The sequence below is a fragment of the Xiphophorus hellerii genome, chromosome 3 (genome assembly GCF_003331165.1).
Source record: "Xiphophorus hellerii strain 12219 chromosome 3, Xiphophorus_hellerii-4.1, whole genome shotgun sequence".
Taxonomy (NCBI): Eukaryota; Metazoa; Chordata; class Actinopteri; order Cyprinodontiformes; family Poeciliidae; genus Xiphophorus; species Xiphophorus hellerii.
In genome coordinates this window covers 22,259,794-22,278,019 of record NC_045674.1, presented here as the reverse complement: position 1 = coordinate 22,278,019, position 18,226 = coordinate 22,259,794, and positions in this window count along the sequence as shown.

The following is an 18,226-nucleotide window of genomic DNA, read 5'->3' as shown; positions in this document are numbered from 1 at the left end:
GGAAAACCATTTAGAAATTGTTTCCTAACTTTTTTGTTATATAAAGAAAACATAGAGTCTTGTGACCTTCTAACTTTGTAAATAGCAATAATAGTGGCTCCTGATGAAGTGTTGGCAAGCAGTTCATAACTCCTCTCTCTCACTCTTCCTCAGTTTCTGTTTTTTATATGCCTTCTTTCCATGCACCACAGGTTCTTGATGTCCTGCAGCTTTAAACATCTCAGCTTGTGGTTACCAGATTAATAAAACAGGGAATTAATGAATTTTGGATGGAATATTCACAGTTGGGAGCAGGCTGTACTTCATTAGAGCCTGTATTATTGATCAGACTGAAGACCTCATGTTCCTCTGGAGCTGAACTGTTAAAACCAGACACCAGCTTCCCTGTTCACTACAAAAAATGTTAATTATGCAAAGGTAATGAATTGATATCAAATTGGGAGCAATTTCCAGATGAATCATCATCATGGCTTGGCACTAAGAGGATTGACATTAATATGCATCGGCCCGTCACAAGAGCTTAAGCTGATAATATGAATAAGGGTGAGGAGGTTTAAAAGTTAGACATATTTAAACCCTGTGCTGCTCTGGCCCTGCACGGTGGTGCAATTGGTAGAACTATTGCCTCACAGAAAGAAGCCCTGTGTTCAAATACCAGCCTGAGGTCTTTCCGCATGGAGTTTCCATGTTCTCACCATGTATGTGTGAATTCTCTCCGGGTTCTCCGGCTTCTTCCCACTGTCTAAAAACATGACTGTCAGGTTAATTGATCCAGCTAGAAATGTGTGTTTGTACATCATTGTTTGTCCTCTTTGTTTCTATGTTGACCTGTGATGGACTGGTGACCTGTCCTGGATGCCTCTTGCTCAATAACCTCTGGAGATATGCACCAGTACTGCTCTATATGGGTATATCTTTATGAGTAGTAAGACATATCTCACCGTGCAAAAGAATAACATTTTACAATAAAGAATAAAACACAGAAAAGTACAAATTAGCCTTCATAACTTTACAGCCAACATGAGCCCACATTATGAAATAAACTCAGGTTAAAAGTCAGGGAAAGTATTAATTCGGTTCTCCTTTTTTGTGGAGATACCAGTATGTAAATGCATAATGAAGTTTCAGTTTGTTTGTTCTTTGCTCCTCTTTAACGACTATAGTTTGTGCTCTGGAGTAACTTGTCATAAAAATTTAACGGGATGCTAAGTGAATAATGCACTTTCTAGTTGTGCGCAGACACAATAAAAAATTAACACCAGAAATAATTAATCTTGATTGGTGCCTGCACTACTTAGGAACTGCTGTTGTGACCTTATGAGTAATTCATCTCTAATGCAAACTCTGCTCTTCACTTACGCAGAAAATAATGTCACTTCCATGTTACGTGGATTCTAAAAGACTACTAACTTATGTTCCACCGTGTCGTAATTACAATGAGCACTTGAGCACCTCTGCTTGATTTTGAAATTTTATTTTGCTTTATTTTGAAACTCCTCCCAGTCATTTAATATGCATTTAACCAGAGGTAAACATGCATCCTAAGCAAGATTTCAATTTGTAGCGATTAATTCTTACCTTTCTTCCCTGGCACGGCTCACTGTGAACAACTTTTGTTTTGTCTTGTTGTCTACCACTTGGCATATTGCTACTAGCACTGCACACGCCTTGGATTTAACTGTCATTTAGCCTAATGCAGCATCCAGTTCCCCGTGTTTACATGATGTTAGCCTGACTACTACCACTGAGGATATGTTAGTTTGCCTGTTTTCTAAAGCGAGTCAACAAATAAGTCCAGTGTTACATGAATATCTACAGGACCAGGGCGAGTCAGCGTCAACTTCTGGATCAGAATAACAAAGTCCTTATTGTTTATTTACTTTGTCATTAAAACATGATTTTTCTATTGAGCTGTGGCCCAATGGTTAACCCTTTCATGCATAGTGGTCACTACAGTGGACAGCTATCTAAAAGCCATTTTCTTGTGCTTCCTGTGGATTTTTATGTTATAAATGCAGACAGACCACTGAAGTGGACACTAATGCATCATAAAATATACCATCAACTACTGGCCATCAGCTGCAAATGCAAGAAATTATTTTTGTTAAATACAATATGGCCGACAGACAAAAAAGCATGAGAACCGACCGGGTCCCTCCTTCTACTGTAGATGACTCTTGCAAGTAAAAAAAATATTGTGACATCAGATAACCCCTAAGGAACAATACTACTGATGTATTTTTCAAATAACAACTTTGTATTTGGACAAAATTACAATTGATCACATAAAAAAAATATATATATTTTTACAAAAAAATTTTCCTACGTTTTTTTATGCCTTAAGAATTTTTTTTTTTTAAATGGAAAATAAATTCTGACACAAAGGATCATAATTCATGCATGAAAGGGTTGGCATATTTCCCCACATTTTGTGCTTTTTGCACTGCATGTCACGAGATTGCTGTGTTTAGATCAACCAGTTAAATTTGTTACATATGCATTCCTTAACAAAAAGACCTGCAAAGAAATCACAAAAGTTTAGCTGCTAATAATGTGTTTGCAAGTATATTTCAGCTGATTACAGTGAAAAGTTCATACATTTCTGTAGATTAATTTAAAAAGTAAAACTAATATTTTGTAGCTTCATTAAACACAGAAATAAATGCTTGAAATATGTCACTGTGTGTGATAAATCTGTAAAATATGGGCTTGATTTTGTGAACTCATTTAATGAAATAAAAGAACGCCTTCAGACATGTACAACTACCGGTAATTTCACTTGTGGACGCTCTGAAGGTTGGCGAAATATTTGTTGAGAGTTTTTCTGAGTACAGCCGAAAATCATGCATGTACAGTCACTTTATGAGTTTAAATTAGCACATTTAAATGAAAGTTAGATATGCAATGTTCTCAGTTATAGGATACAACTGATAAATGCATCCGCTTAGGTCCTGATTTAACCCAACCAATACTCTAAAACTCACAAGTAAAGTTCTTTCCACAAAACCAAGTGTGTAGTCTCGATGGGACACCTCCTCCCCCTCCACAAAGAGAGAGATTACTCTCAGCCTCCCGTGATCCTCTTGTTATTCCCGTACGGCATCTCGCTGAATGAGTGAATCCATCCTGACAATAAATGGGGTATAAGACACAGAATATGTTTCCCTTCACTTCTCTGTATTACTAATAGATAGACTGTTGGGTTGCATGGCATAAATACTTTAACTACGTCGCCTCCATTTGTAGTTGTGCGGCCCAAACAGATTCAAACAGGAATGTATGAAATATGAATTGGCATTTTATAATGGCTTATTGTGTGTGAGTAACCGTCTGCCTGAGTGCGTTGTGCATTATCGTCATGTTCTACGGGGACTGTCCAACCCATGTACACAAAATAAATTGAGGATGAGAACTCGAGCATTTCACTGGGGATTCAGCTTGCAATGGTGGGCAACACTGTATGGGAATCATATATCTGCCAAATCCTAAGACGTCTTAATAATATAAATACCCTGAAGCATCGTTTTCTGTCGGGTTTGTGTGAGAGTGATTCAAAAATATTGGTAATTTTTCGAGATAGTACTGCTCCACAATGCACTAAAATTGTAACTGTCTTTTCAGTACATATCTAACCACGTGTGACACCAGTTAAGGAAAATAGCAGAACACAAATTCAGGACATGAATTTGACTGGTAAATTAAAAAAAAAAAAAAAAAAAGAAATTTCCTGAGGAATCAGGGAATCAACATGTTGAATAGCAACGTGGCTGCAAAGAGAGTTGGGACCGACACCAGCCAGGGAGCAGCCTCACAAATTCTGGTGAAAACACAGCAGACTGGAGTGGAAACGGGCTTGACACTTGTCAGCACAGAGTTGTCATGTTAAGAACAAGGGTTTCTATTTTATACTTGTCAAACTCTCACAAAATCGTCAAAGTAGTTTAGTTGTTTTATTATGGATGTGTATCATTTTTGGTGAATGATCTGAGTAGAGGACTTGGCATAGGCCAAGAGAAATCCTACTTACAAAAGTGTTCACCCCCTTGGATGTCTTAGCCTTTTTATTGCTTTTTTTTTATTGCAAATTAGTCATGGCTAACAAAATTTCGATTTTTTTCTCACAAAAAAAAAGGACATTGCAGTTTTACTTCGTACTTTTTTGATTCTCTGTTGATTAGACTTAGTCTCATCCACTCCAGAACATCCACCTTGTTCTTACTGGATGCTGCATATATACAGTATATTTAACCAAACATATATATATATATATATATATATATATATATATATATATATATATATATATAATTCTTAATAATAATGACAATAATTATTATTAGTAGTATTATTATTCTTAAGTATGAAATTAAATTAAATCTCTTGGTTATTTTAGACCAAGAGATTAAGTCAAAAGAATACTTTTTCTCAGTGGCTGGTTTTATGTTTAACATGCTGTATGCCTACCACAAGAGAAAACATAGTTAGAAGAGCAAATGGGCAGAGCATGTAGACAAGATACACGGTTTCTTTGAGGTTGTACTACACTCTTGTTGGACATCATGTCAACCTAGGGCTGATCCATCACACTCAGCAACACAAAATGCACTCTAGTTGTGGAGCTCCGACCGCAGATCTGTCATTGTAAGGGCTGCAGAACATCTTGTCTGTCTTGAGCTCATACTACAGTTAAACTGTTGTACTACATATAAAATCAGAGGTCCCTCATTTAACAGGGCAAGGAACATAAAGTCTGTCTTGTTAAAAGCCCAAGACTGCAAATAGAACCAATTACGACTTCAAAGATTCTGCACTATAAGGATACAGATAAAAGCATGTGGACAAAATAAATGTTCTTTAAATTACCACAATACTCTTACAATAAAGACCAGTGAAAGCATCATCTTCACATTAGTTTTGCCCCTTTAGACATATAAATATAAAAGTGTTATAACATCATATTTCAAAATACGTGTTTTTGTTTTTTTTTTACTAAAAGAGCAATGTGAATTGCCCTAAGCAACCTCACACTTCAGAACGGGACACTTGTAAAATTCAGATAGATTTTCTCTTGTATTTTAAAATAAGATTTTTTTTATTTTTTATGAATGTACACAGCCCTTCAAGCATTGTGTTCCCTATAGCACTGAGCTGACTGAAAGAAAAAAAGACAAAGAAACAAAACACAGTAACATAGGTTTGGCATTTATGAATTAAGGAAAGCTTAGTGCTAATCAGCAGCCGATCTGTGGCTTGTGCCATATAGGAAAACATTTTTAATATATATAAAAACAAACAGGGTTGCAATGTGGTTTGGAATTAGTGTTATCTGATCTTTTTAAACCAAAGTCTGACCTTTTTCTCAGTACTGAAGTGAAGTTTGACCATACAGCACATATTTAGAAACCTTGTCCTCAGTTTTCATTTTAGATTAACACAAACCACATCTTTACTTTAGTTACGAAGATGAGTTGTGTCACATTAAGACATCTAAGGACCAGACATACTGGTTGTCTTCATGCATTTCTATGCCACAGCTCCTGTGGAAGAGAGACAGATTCTGCAGTCAGCTCTCCTAATGGTTTATAAGACAAATGGACCATAAAAAGAGAAAACTGCTTCACAGGAGTGTGTCCTCCGGAGATAATTATATGACAGATTATTTGTCTGTTCATTTTACCATATGTCATTTTATGAACTTGTCTGAAAGAAACATATTCAGCAACTAGTAAAGCAATGTATCACATTATGGTAGGTTGAAATATTTGGTCATATGTAGAGCCCCAAAAGTTTTTCATCAGGGTGACCAGATAGGGCCAGTGAGCATTTTTATATACATATTCTATATATTTTCTACGATTGAAGTATTTATTTAGTTATTATTTATGCATTTATTTATTGGGATTTGCATTTATGTCTGATTAAAGACGACTGTATGGTTTCTTGACCTGAATATCATTTATTAGGAGGGGGGCTTCTGTGAGGTGGCCAGGAATTTTCCAGGATCTTCATTAATGAATCTGCTGAGTTTATTGAAAAGATCTGAACTTTCCCTGATCTGTCAGACGATGTCATTTTCCTTAGCCTTGAATCCCAGAGTTTGTATGAAAATGTACACTCGAAACCAGATATTTACATACACCAAATAAAAAGACACAGGCACATTTCTGTCTTTGAAAATGTATGATTTGGGTCAAACCCTTTGAGCTTCTCACAATAGTTCAGTTTAAAAGACAGTTATCCTTGATACTGACCAAATATGTGTAAACTCTTGAATTTGAGGAATGTTTTCTGGCATTTATGAAATAGAAACAATTTGGGTAATTCTAACTGACCTAAAACAAGAGTGGTTTTGTCACATTTCAGACAGTGGGAAAAAAATGTGTATGTGTCTTTTTATTTGGTAAATATCTGGTTTAAAATGTAACAATTTCCAAACATTTTGGCTTTGGCTTTATCTAAAACCAGCCAAATTCCATTGGAACGTTGAAACATTAATAGAAAAAGCATCTGCAACATTTATTTATTTGTTTGTTTTAGGATTGGGTCACAAGGAAGAGAAAGAGAAGTGAGTCAACAGTTATTAATGACTCATCCATATGCATGTTCTGGACAATTATCCATTCACAGGTGAATGTAACCGATAGACCACTTGCTCGTTCTACAACAATTCAAATCAACCTTGATAACATCAATTGCATCCCTCTCTTTACTGCATCCATTCACTCTAGTCATCCATTCTAGTGCGTCCACTTGTCTGTGTGTGTGTCTCCTTGTTTTTGATAAACTATAAGGACCATTTTGCTAACAAATCCTACGTTGTGGGGACGTACTGCTCTTTATGGGGCCCAAAGCGTGGGCCTGTAAGAAAAGGTGCTGCTTGTGGCTTGGGGGTTAGGTTTAGGACCGTGGGGTGAATTGAGTTCATGTTAGGTTTAGGGTTCAGCATGTATCAGTAATGGTTAGATTATGCAATAGGAAAGACCAAAAAAGGAAGGTAAGTCAATGTAAACTCCCTGTGAAGACAGAAAGACATACTGTATGTGTGATTTTGTAACCCAGAGGATGTTGGGGTGCCTTTGGTTATCAATCTGTTACCAAAATTTGCTTTCCCATCCCCTGAGGGGACAAAGAGAAAAAAAAGAGAAAGGGAAGGGCTTAATTACTTTAGCCTGTTCCACTGTCAGGTCATTAATAAACCGAGTTATTTTCCTCTGATGCTCAGCTTGGAGCTTCCCTTAGCCATATCTGCAGCTTATCTACAGTAAAATATTTGGAATATTTTTTTTTCACTCAGAAAATAATTCAAGATTTTTGTCTTTTTTGGGGGGTATGAAGAGAAAAAAAAAATAAAGCATGGACTACACAGGAGATATTTCTGGCATGATGTGAAAAGTCAACTAAGTGCATGTGCTCATGTTAGTGCGATTCGATGTGCTTGTCTACATGCATGTGTGTGTTCTAGGCGGATAAATGTTGCAGACCAGGGCTGGCCACGGCTTCATAAACATTGATGGATCTCAGCAACCTGCAAATGCAGATAAGGGAGGTGGAAAAATCACCCGGGCAGTTTTCTTACTTCTCGGCCAATGTATATTTAAAAAGACTGTATATGTTGTAGGTTACATATGCATTGCTTACCTCTTCCCTCACATACATCAATGACAAGCAAGGAAAAATGAATAGTCAATAATAGCATGGCTGGGTTGTCCCACCAAGTCTAGTTGTGCATATTTTACACTCACCCCTATCAAAAAGAAATAGTAATGTGATATGGAGTTCATTTCCTGTGGAGTAACCTTTGGCCTATTTGCCTGGAAAGATAAAATGGTACAGAGTTAGTAATTTAGGCATGCTACAGCCTGCTATGAATTATCTAGCTACAAGCCGTGAAAATCCAGATTTTTTTTTTCTCAACTAGCATCCAGCAGTATTAAATCTCATAAAATGCTGACAGTATACAGATTCATGAGGGAAGAAGACTATTTATGGATATTACACTTGGTCAAATCTTGCTATTTGTTTTATGCGACAGATGCAATGTGTATGAGTTACGCTTAGCTAGAGGAGTACCTTATTTGGATGGGCTGTCTACTTTCTAACTAACTTAGAGTTCTGTTTTGAGAGTTCAATCACCTCCGTTTCTCTCTTAGCTGGACGATTAGTTATCTTTGACTCCAACAGTGGTTCTGTCTGCCACAGGAAATTCTAATGGGTTTTTCACTAATGTAGTGCTTACTAAGCTATATTTGGACTTGGATTAACCCACTCCAACACATGAACTAAGTTCTTCTGTTGTAGCTCTGGTTGTTTGGCCTGTTGTCCTGCTGGAAGAAGCTTGGACCAAGCGTTGTATCTATCGCAGCCTCTTCCAGCACTGCCTTGTATTCGGTTCAACTCTGAACAGCTCTCCTTAATCTGTTGAACAAAGCCTATCCACAGCATGACACTGAGTAGTAGCTCCAATGGGAAGCTACCACTTGGGAAGCCAAGATAAAAGTCCAAAGATAGTGGATAAAGACAGTGTAGAATAAAAATAATTAAGACAAAATACCACGAGGTTTAGACTATACAAATGTCAACCAATGATGTTCAGTAGTTTACATATGTTTTTGACATTGTATTTTTATCTTGTAACTTGTTAATATATTGAGTTCTTTTAATGTTGAATATTGAGCAATATTTTTTTAATCTAATGGAGATAGTAGTTATGCTACATAGTGATCATATTGTCAGAATGACCACTTAAACCACAGGTTTATTATTAACACAAAAGGATACAGCCTGGTCAGGAAATTACTGAGTTCTTCTCAGAATTTGTTTTATATAATAACCTCTTGAAATAATTCAAGAGGTTATTCCCAGTGAATCTTAATACAGACACACTTGAAAACTCTTTTTTTTTACCTTTATTTTTTCCATCAACCTTTGAGTTTATTGGAATGACAAAACAAAATATTTTTCTAACTCAAATTTGCATTAGCGCTCTCAGATATGGTTGTTAATGAAGTCAGACTCTCTACTGGTGATGTTGGTTGGTGATTCAATCACCCCACTACCCAGTGTTTTACCCAGCACACACATACACACACCCGCACATGCATGTAACCCACCCCCTTCGATATTCAGGGTCAGCCATGCCCATCTCCTCTGCTCTACATTTAGGATTCATGAATAAGTAATGGTGTCTCTCATCACCTCAGAGCACTGACAGTCAAGCCAAGAGCTTTCATCTGCTCCAGCCCATGTTCAATGTTAATGTTTTCTTTCCTTCCTGATCATATGACAGACAAGCAGCTGACCCGAAACCACCATAAACAGTGGCTCTATGTAAGCGCACCACTGTGAGGAAATGGAAATCTGGTTAAATTATTTGATTTATTCTAAGGTTGTTATTATGGCACAGTCATGCTTAAGTTTGCAAGCTTTTTGAGGTTCTAGCACTATAACTTCAACTTACTAAAATGAATTAAAAGTTAACACAAAATGCATTTTAAGGTGAAATTGGTTAAATGTTTATGATTTTGAAGCATTAAAGTTGCTCAAAAGCAGTTTTATGACCATCTTCGTAATAACATAAATCAATGTGCGAAAATAAATACAAACATTAATCAACCAGCTTAACAATGTGCCATCTCATAATAGTAATACATTCTAACCAAATGGCATCACATATTACAGTGTTTTTGAAAATCTGTCTTTTGAGTCAAGCTTGTAAGACAACTTTGAGGAAAATGACAAAGACAGATCCTCTTCTATGTTGTAGATACTCTTCAATATTTCTAGCTAATTCAGATCGACTGAAAATTTATCAACTTGATTATTTACCTTCACATTAATATATAGAGCACACTTGCTTTTACACCTTTCAAAAAGAAGAGAAGATGTAGTAGATTATCCAGCTAGCTGAAGCTAATGTTTCTCTGACACCTGTCTTAGTTTCTCTTATTATCTCAGATCTTTAGTACAGGAAAAATAGATTCAATTTTCCCAGCCCACAAGCAGTCCAAATTAAATCTACCTTATTTGCTGCTGACCTTGGACTTAATACTAACCTCAACAGGTTTCAAGGCCTTCTACACAACTTTGATGGGGAATTTCTCTGAAAAAGATTATGGTAATTTCTGTCAGGGTGTTCTACAGAAATGACTAATGCTAGCTTAAAAGTTGTTAATTTCAAAAGGTTCTTTTAATCTGGTGCACACCTTTTCTAACTTGTGGAATACAAATCTAAAACTCCAATATCTCCAATACGTCCTTAAACTTAGCTGTAAAATATTTAAATTTTGTGATGAAACAGAGAGTTGTTCTTTCAAAGTATTTAAGAACTTGCATTTATATTTCCACCCACATATTAAAAAAACAACAGAAACTTAAAATGAACTCCAAAGAAAAGGTGCCACTGCTGCTGCACCTGTGTAGTTCAATCCTTTGTTACTTTGCTGATGTCAGAACACTGACATCAGCAAAATTGATTTCAAATTTGTTACACTTGCACCAATTACTGACTTTGCTGTGATTTTATTTAAAGAGTAAAGTATAGTCTCTGTCACCCAGTCTCATATGATATACAGTACATTAACTGCTAAAAATGTTGACATTTTTGTGATGAAAGAGACTTTTCCACTCACCACCCCTTTGATCTCAGGTAACTCGGCCACTCATTATTTCCTGTCCTCGTCACCCTGTTCACTGCGTTTGTTACTGAAAAAAATAAAAAGTTCTAATAAGAATGCTTGCTTCATGAAAAGGGAAACTATCCCTTTAATACAGGTAGCAAAGCTTCATAGAGATTGACTGCATGCAAATGAGGCAGTTTAGCTATTTAATTCAAGTTTAGGGACACTGACCCTCGAGAATGGAGTTTGAGGCCACTGCTTTATGTTATGTTTCATATTAAGGAGAGGATTATGATGTAAAACACTGTGCAGGTAACAGAGTGAGGGAATTATGGATGTAGTGCAACTAGTTTGTCACTCCCTTATTTGGAGAGGTATAATAAGTTATTGAACTTCGTTTCACATTTAACACTTGATTTTAACTTTGTTACCATTGAAAATCTTTGTTCACAGATGAGTTTGTGTTTGGACACAAACTAATCTCTGTTCATCATCCATATTCCGGCTCTTACTTTCATTTTGTCTTTGACACTTACTTTTAAGTATTCAGTTAATGCTAAATTGATGGATTAAGTTATCCCCGGCTCCAAATCAATCGCAACATTTTTTTTTTCCCCTCCTTGTTCCTTTACGCTGGACTGAGATGCCAGAGAAAGGAAGAGAGAATGCATTGAGCCACTGATAAGGCTCTCACCCATTATGTGTCATTTTAAACAAAGAAGCAAGGCAGCCTGTGGAGACTCCCTATCAGCTATTAAACAGAGACGTAGCACGCAGCCTGAGATTAATGATTAGCATTTTCTCCTGGTAGAATAAAGATGCTGGCTTGGACTGGCGATAACAAGCCAGAGCGTAAAAAAAACACTTCCTATTCCACACTTCTCTCATTTCTTTCAGTATTCTCTTCTCTCTAGATATTCCTGACCTCATAAATATCTATATCCAGACATTATCGTCTCTTATACATTTTCCTCCTTTTTTTTACTCTCTTTCATTTTTCTTTTGCCATTACTTTTCATTCTCGCTCCCTTCATAGAGGTAAATAAACGCACTGGCTGCGTCGCTGTCCTTTTGTCTTGCATCCTCGTGTAATCTGTTAGGAGTGGACAACTTGGAATCCCTTATGTCACAGTCGGAGACTTGTAAGTCCCGGCCAGATACAAGGCAGAATGACACAGAATGAAAGGGGGGGATTTAAGTAAGGGTTTGATAGGAGCATGTAGGGCCATTGTTTTCTTCGCTGCAAGACCAATGTCAGCCATTGTGCTGAGACAGTTTCAACTGCATGGGTTGGAAGACGGCTAGGTTTTAAATGTGCCAAAAGGATCTGCACTGTATGTTTCTTGAGGTACATTAGATATGAAAAAATGCTGTGATGCTTAATTACTTTGCTATGGGTGCAGTTCAAATTATGTAGCATATTTTATATGAGCTCTAAATTACACTGACGATAACTTTATTCAAAGATACTGAGATTGATTGCACAAAAGAAATTAATAATGTTTTAATTAAAATAAATAAATAAATTGAACAGTGAAGTCAAATAGGAGGTCATTCTGACTGGGCTGGAGATGTATTGCAGTTACAGTGAGTGTGACCAGCTGGTGCGATCATGCCATTCATTTACCATAGTTATTAGGGATGCAACATTTTTACAAAAATCATGGCTTAATTCATTTTCATTAAGCTTCAATCATTAAAAAAAATAAAACATGTGATTTTATGATTTTCCTTTTTCACTTTAGTCACAAAAAAACCTGATAATTTTAAGTTCTGCAATTTGTTTGAACTTATTAAGTTCCAAAACTTCAAAAAGTGGAATGTTTAAAACTGATTGACAAAGATAAGTAAAAGTATATACATTTATTACAATTTCATACTGAAAGAAAGGGGAAATAACTACCGTTTATCACCAAATATACTGTTTATTCCGAATTATCGAAATATTATTCATGAGTGCAAAACTGTCACAGTGCCGCAAGTTTGTTTTCCTCTTCCTTTGGCTTTATCATAGCTGAGGAACCATACACTTAAAAACTTGGAAAATTGTTATTTCAGTAAATTAGATAATGTGCTAAAAGTTGAAAATATATTTTGAAATAGCTTTTAAGATTTTCGATGACTGACAGAACCTAATGACTTTACGCTCTTAATTTGTCAAACCAAAATAGGAGAAACAAACATCACACCTTTGACCAAAGCACTAGTCTCATAAATATGCTGATCTTGTGTTTTTCCACAAGAACAGCTAGAAATAAATGCAACAAAAAACACCCAAAATTTAATCTCACACAAAGACATGTGCTTATTTTTCAAGGATGGATATGAACACATGCTGCACATGTGGCACCATACAAACAAAAGGAAATTTACACAGAATGTACCGTGCATGCATGCATACACACTTGCAGATGTGAGCAGTCACAGATGAAGACATGGTCCACACAAGCACTTTAGAGATGGTCAAAGGAACATCACAAGAGCTCCACCATTTGCTTGCAGCTAGTACTGCAACAAGCCAGACACCATATTCTACATGTCAGATGCTTTTGTATAAATCACACAGACACCTTTTTACTTATGATTAGTCATGTAAAACTAATAACATATTTTTCCACTGTGGTTTTATTTGTATTGGCAGTCAAATTGTCAGGTTGTAAGCAAGTCCTCAGAAAAAGTCATATTTCCTGGGTCAAATACGTATTAAACTAGTTAACAAGCGAGCTCAGAGTCAGACCTCTTGGTTGTCATTACCACACATAAGACCAAGAAATGATGGGGAAAGCCCAACAGTAAAAGAGTGTGAAATCAAAATCCTTTTGCTTTGATACAGTTGTCATCACCACAGGTGCTCAATTAGACTAAACACTATCACCCTTTCAGGGAAACAAAGGACAGCAGAGGCAGCCAGAGGAAGAGAGGAAATAAGGTTGTATTTGTTGCAGTGTTAGCAGATGTGGAGACATGGAAGGACATTTCTCCAACAAAAGAATATAAACAAGTCGCGAGAAATGTGCCATCAACCCTGTTACACTTTTAGTGTAGATTTATTTTTCTAAGCTTTCAGCCTGTTTTCCATTCCAGCATGTCTTGACCAATCACATCCATTAAAGTAAAGAATGTCTGGTTTTGTTTAATTTTTCCAGCCTGCTTGTCAAAACAAGAACTGACTCTCAAATCTTGACAATTGGCAGTGCTGTGAAAAAGTATTTGCCTCAACAAGATTTTTAGGGTTTTCCCTTTTGTTGTCACGGTTGATGTATCTGATGAAGAAAGAGACAACCTATGCAATTACCTGAAAGGATTCTTTCAGCTATTAACAATAAAAATTATACCCAAATCACCCTAGTCTCCTTTTTATTAAGCATGAACTAACTGTGATTAACTGCAACTTTGGGAAAAACAAAGTTCGAATTCACAAGTCACACACAGGCCTGGTTAACTTTCGGACGTGTTCAGTCAAGAAATCACTTAAATCGAACATGTTTTATAACATAAAGAAGGCTAAAATATCTCCAGACGCAACACATTATATCCCGAAAGGTTGCTTTCATGTGACGTCACATAACTGTACCGTGAGAGCATGGAAAACAGATGGAGGGTAGGCGGTGAAAAAGCTGAGAATCTGCCATTTTAAAAATTCTTGTGTTTTGTGCAGTTTACAGCTGCTCCAATAAACAAAAGGGGAAACGTTATTACAGAGCACCAAAGGTTGTTGTTTATGAATGTGAAACATGTAAAAAGCTCACAGAACAACGCTGTAAAAAGTGGATTTTGAATCTACGTTAGCTGTCGGAAGGATTGGCGTCTGCTAATGCCATGGTCTGCATCAACCACTTCACCGGCGGTAGGTTAGCTGGCTCTTTTTAGGTTGTCTTTAAATAATTGTTTACATAATATTGATTGTTAAGCTAGCGTTAGTCTAATATGTACTTTGTCTATACTTATGCTACACAATCCCATGATCAGGGGTGATCAGTGGACATTGAATGGTCGAGGCAGAATGTGTAACCAGCAGTATTCTTAAATATTACATGTAATATTGCCTGAAACAACAACTATCAGGCTAATGTTCCCTGTTTGTTGACATGATTGCCTCTACTACTAGCTGCTAGCATGTTAAGTTATAAAGCAGTAAATAAAATAGAACTCGCCATGATCTAAACCTAACCATATTTATTGTGGAGCCATTTGGTACAAGGGTTCTGAACCCACTCGCTGACAAAACAGTTGCTGCTGTGTGGGGTTGTAAGTTGTTTAAAAGACCGTGTAGTTTGTGATATCAACATCTTCTATTGCCGCAAATTTTTTAGGTTCTTTCCAACTCATGATGAGATACCAGTCATGTCCAACATATTTATTAATTTGCTTTTTTGTATCTTTGCATTGAACCTGCATGTAAAGCGCTACAATATGGAATCGGTACAACAGTTACCTTCATTGACATTTTATTGACTGCCTTCCTTCCTGCCATGTTCATGTGTCATGAAGATTGCGTGACTGAAACCTAGCTATTTGAAAATCTAAATGAGAAATTTAAAAACAGACGAGAAACAAAGTTACTGACATCTATTAGTCTGAAAGGACATTGGTACTAAGCAGTTTTTGGAATTCCAGCAACTCACAGTGAGAAGGAATATCCACGAATGGAGAAAACACAAAAGTGTTGCACATTTTAGGCTGGCCAACCAAAATTATTCCAAGAAGCACTTGCAATTTATCCAGGAGGTTACAAAAGAAAGGAGAATATCATCTAAAGTGCTCTTGACGTTACATGCTTCAGAGAAGACAAGAATATTTAATTTTAAAGAAAATCTGTCATTTTTCCTTGACACTTGCATTTAACTAGAAAGCCATCCAATTAAAAAGATGGGTGTGCCCCTCAGTATAATTCAAATCAAATTATATGAATAATGAATTATGGCTTCTGAATTATGTAGTGAAACACCTGCCACTACATGTTTGGAGTGTAATCACATGATTCAGAAGCCAGCTTGTTTTTAATCACAGTGCACTAAAAGCCTGATATGAACACACAGAAACGAAAAGTAATGGCCACAAACTTTGACCCTTGCCTTGACATCCATTGTAAAGTTCAAGAATTTCACAGGCATCTCATTGTCTAGAACAGACACTAATACCTACTCAAACATTAGTAACTCCTTAGTGGTTTTCAGCTGACACGCTTTGCATGGTGAGAGCACAACAGAGTAAGTGTATTTGGAATGACTGTGTGTTCATCTACTTCAGTACTTCGTCTGTTTTGTCTTCCTGCCGTCTATAATTTAATCACATTCCAAAGCCTTGAGCTCCCATATTCAGTTCTACATTTTATCTGTTGCTGTGTCTGCAGTCATATTCAATAATTTAGAATGTATGTTCCAGTGAGTCTCATTTGTCAGACTAAATCTAATAAATGATCTCTTTCTTTTGGAATTAACAGAGTCAACCATATTAAGTCTACATTTTTGTTTTTAAAAATAGTTTTGTATTCATTTGATTCTTACGATTATATGACTGCTATGAAGTTGTATAACCACATTTCCTTACCGTGGTCTGTGAGTAGAATATAAAACTAAATTTGGTGGTTTAAATCAGGGTATGAAATGCATTTCTTATAAGTCTGAATTGAGGCAAGGTTAGTATGAAACAGCTGCTCCATTTTTTTTTTTTTACCCAAAAATGTCCATCATAAAACAATCAAAATTACAAAGATACCCTATGTTAATGGCCAAAAGATATTCTCAACTTGTGAAAAAGGGGTTTATATTATTCTACCTAAAGCTCGCCCTCTTAGAAAGCGTCTTTTGAAATGGAAGATGTCTATTTTCCTACTATACACAAACCTTCAAGAATATAAGGCTACAAAAGAAACTGTGACAAACATTTTCCTGCATAATCCCTCCTTATGCCTCTTTTCCTTTTTGTATTTGAGAAATTACAGTTGTACAGGTGTCTTACCAAAAGAATAATGCTGAAAGACAGGCATGCAAAAGGACAGCCAAGCACTTGTGTTCAGCACAAAGATCTTGCTTGTCTTACAACTGCCTGCCCTGCCCAACAAGTGGCTTTAGTTACAAACAACCCTGCTCCTCTACCCAGAACCCCTTCATCTCCATGAGGAGCAAAGAGGACGATGGAAGGTGCTTTCCGAGATGAGCCGAAAAGTGGCTTCCATTTTCAAAGGGCCGTGGATGTACATGGCTTGCGGATTCCTGTGTTAGCTATGAGATAACGCGACACCTGGAGGGGCCCAACAGGAAGAAAAGACAAGAGAACAGAGATGAGGAAAAAATGAAATGAGAGAAGCCGCTTAGATGCCATGCCAGGGAGGGGATACGCGGCTCTCTCAGATTTCAAATGTCCGTTCTGTGAAATTGTGGTTTCAAACATTTCCAATCTCGCTGCCATCCCATCTCTACCCCTTTCATCCCAGACTTGTCGTCAGCACATCATGAAATGTGAAGATTAGTGCTTTGCACAGAAATGACTGGTGTGAATTCCTTTTTACCACAGGCTTTTGAGAAAACCATTGCCTGTGTTTTGTGTTTTATCGCTTATGGTGCCAAAAGATGACAAAATGCATGGTTCTATATTACATAAAGAGAAAGGCTCTTTGTGGCAGGAGTAAAACAAAGGACCTTTTTTTGAATGACACATCCAGAGAGCCCCCTGTCAATCTCAGGCACAAGCCATTTCCTGAAGCCAAACTGTTCTCTTTGTGTGTTGAATATGTTTTGGAACATGCTGACCATTGATTGACATGGGCGCAAGGGCTGGTAAAACATTTCTGCGGTATGAAGCAAACAACAGTTCGTCTGTCACTCTGCTTCAGATGTTTTGCCTGAGGGGTTGTACTGATATAATAGTGGTGCAAAAATCTGAACATTTCCTCTTCATGTTCTCGTTCTCCCTCATCCTTCCCCTTTCACTCACTCCAGCTGCTTTGAAACAATCCCTCTGGTTAAAAAAAATAATAATAATAATCCTTTGTATTTTTCTTAACCTGATTACAGGCTGTGATTTTTCTTCTCAGTTTGACCCTTTATCTTCTTTGGTTTTAGACATGCATAATTTGTGTTCACAACCAGCAATGGACGAAAGACAGTTGCAGCCAAACTACCAGCAATCCTTCAGCTGATTGATACAAGATAAGCAGGAATCCAAATAAGCTTACAAAGAATGTTGTACATCTGTCTGAGACTGCATCAGATCTTACATTTTTCAATGAGAACTCTGAGTTAACAAAGATAGCATGGAGTTGATCGATGCTAAATTCTCTACTCTCTTTATTTCATATCTATATGCTACGTCTAGCTCTGTGGTCATTTGCTGCTTCATTCAATGCTTCAGAAAGGCAGTGCTGTGTGGCTTCGTGTTCCAAATACGTTGAGAAAACTCGGATCAATTCGGCTCTGATCATTAAAAGGGGCTTCAAGTGGTAAGAACAATATAAAGTCATAACTGAGTTGTTTTGAAGCCTCTTGATCTAAATTTGAAAACTGGGGAAAAGTTACAATTTCACCTTTCACATAACTGGATCATTGTAAAGCTTCAAAGCACAGAGGGAAGAGCTGGAGTAGACACATTATTAACTGTATTTAAATTAG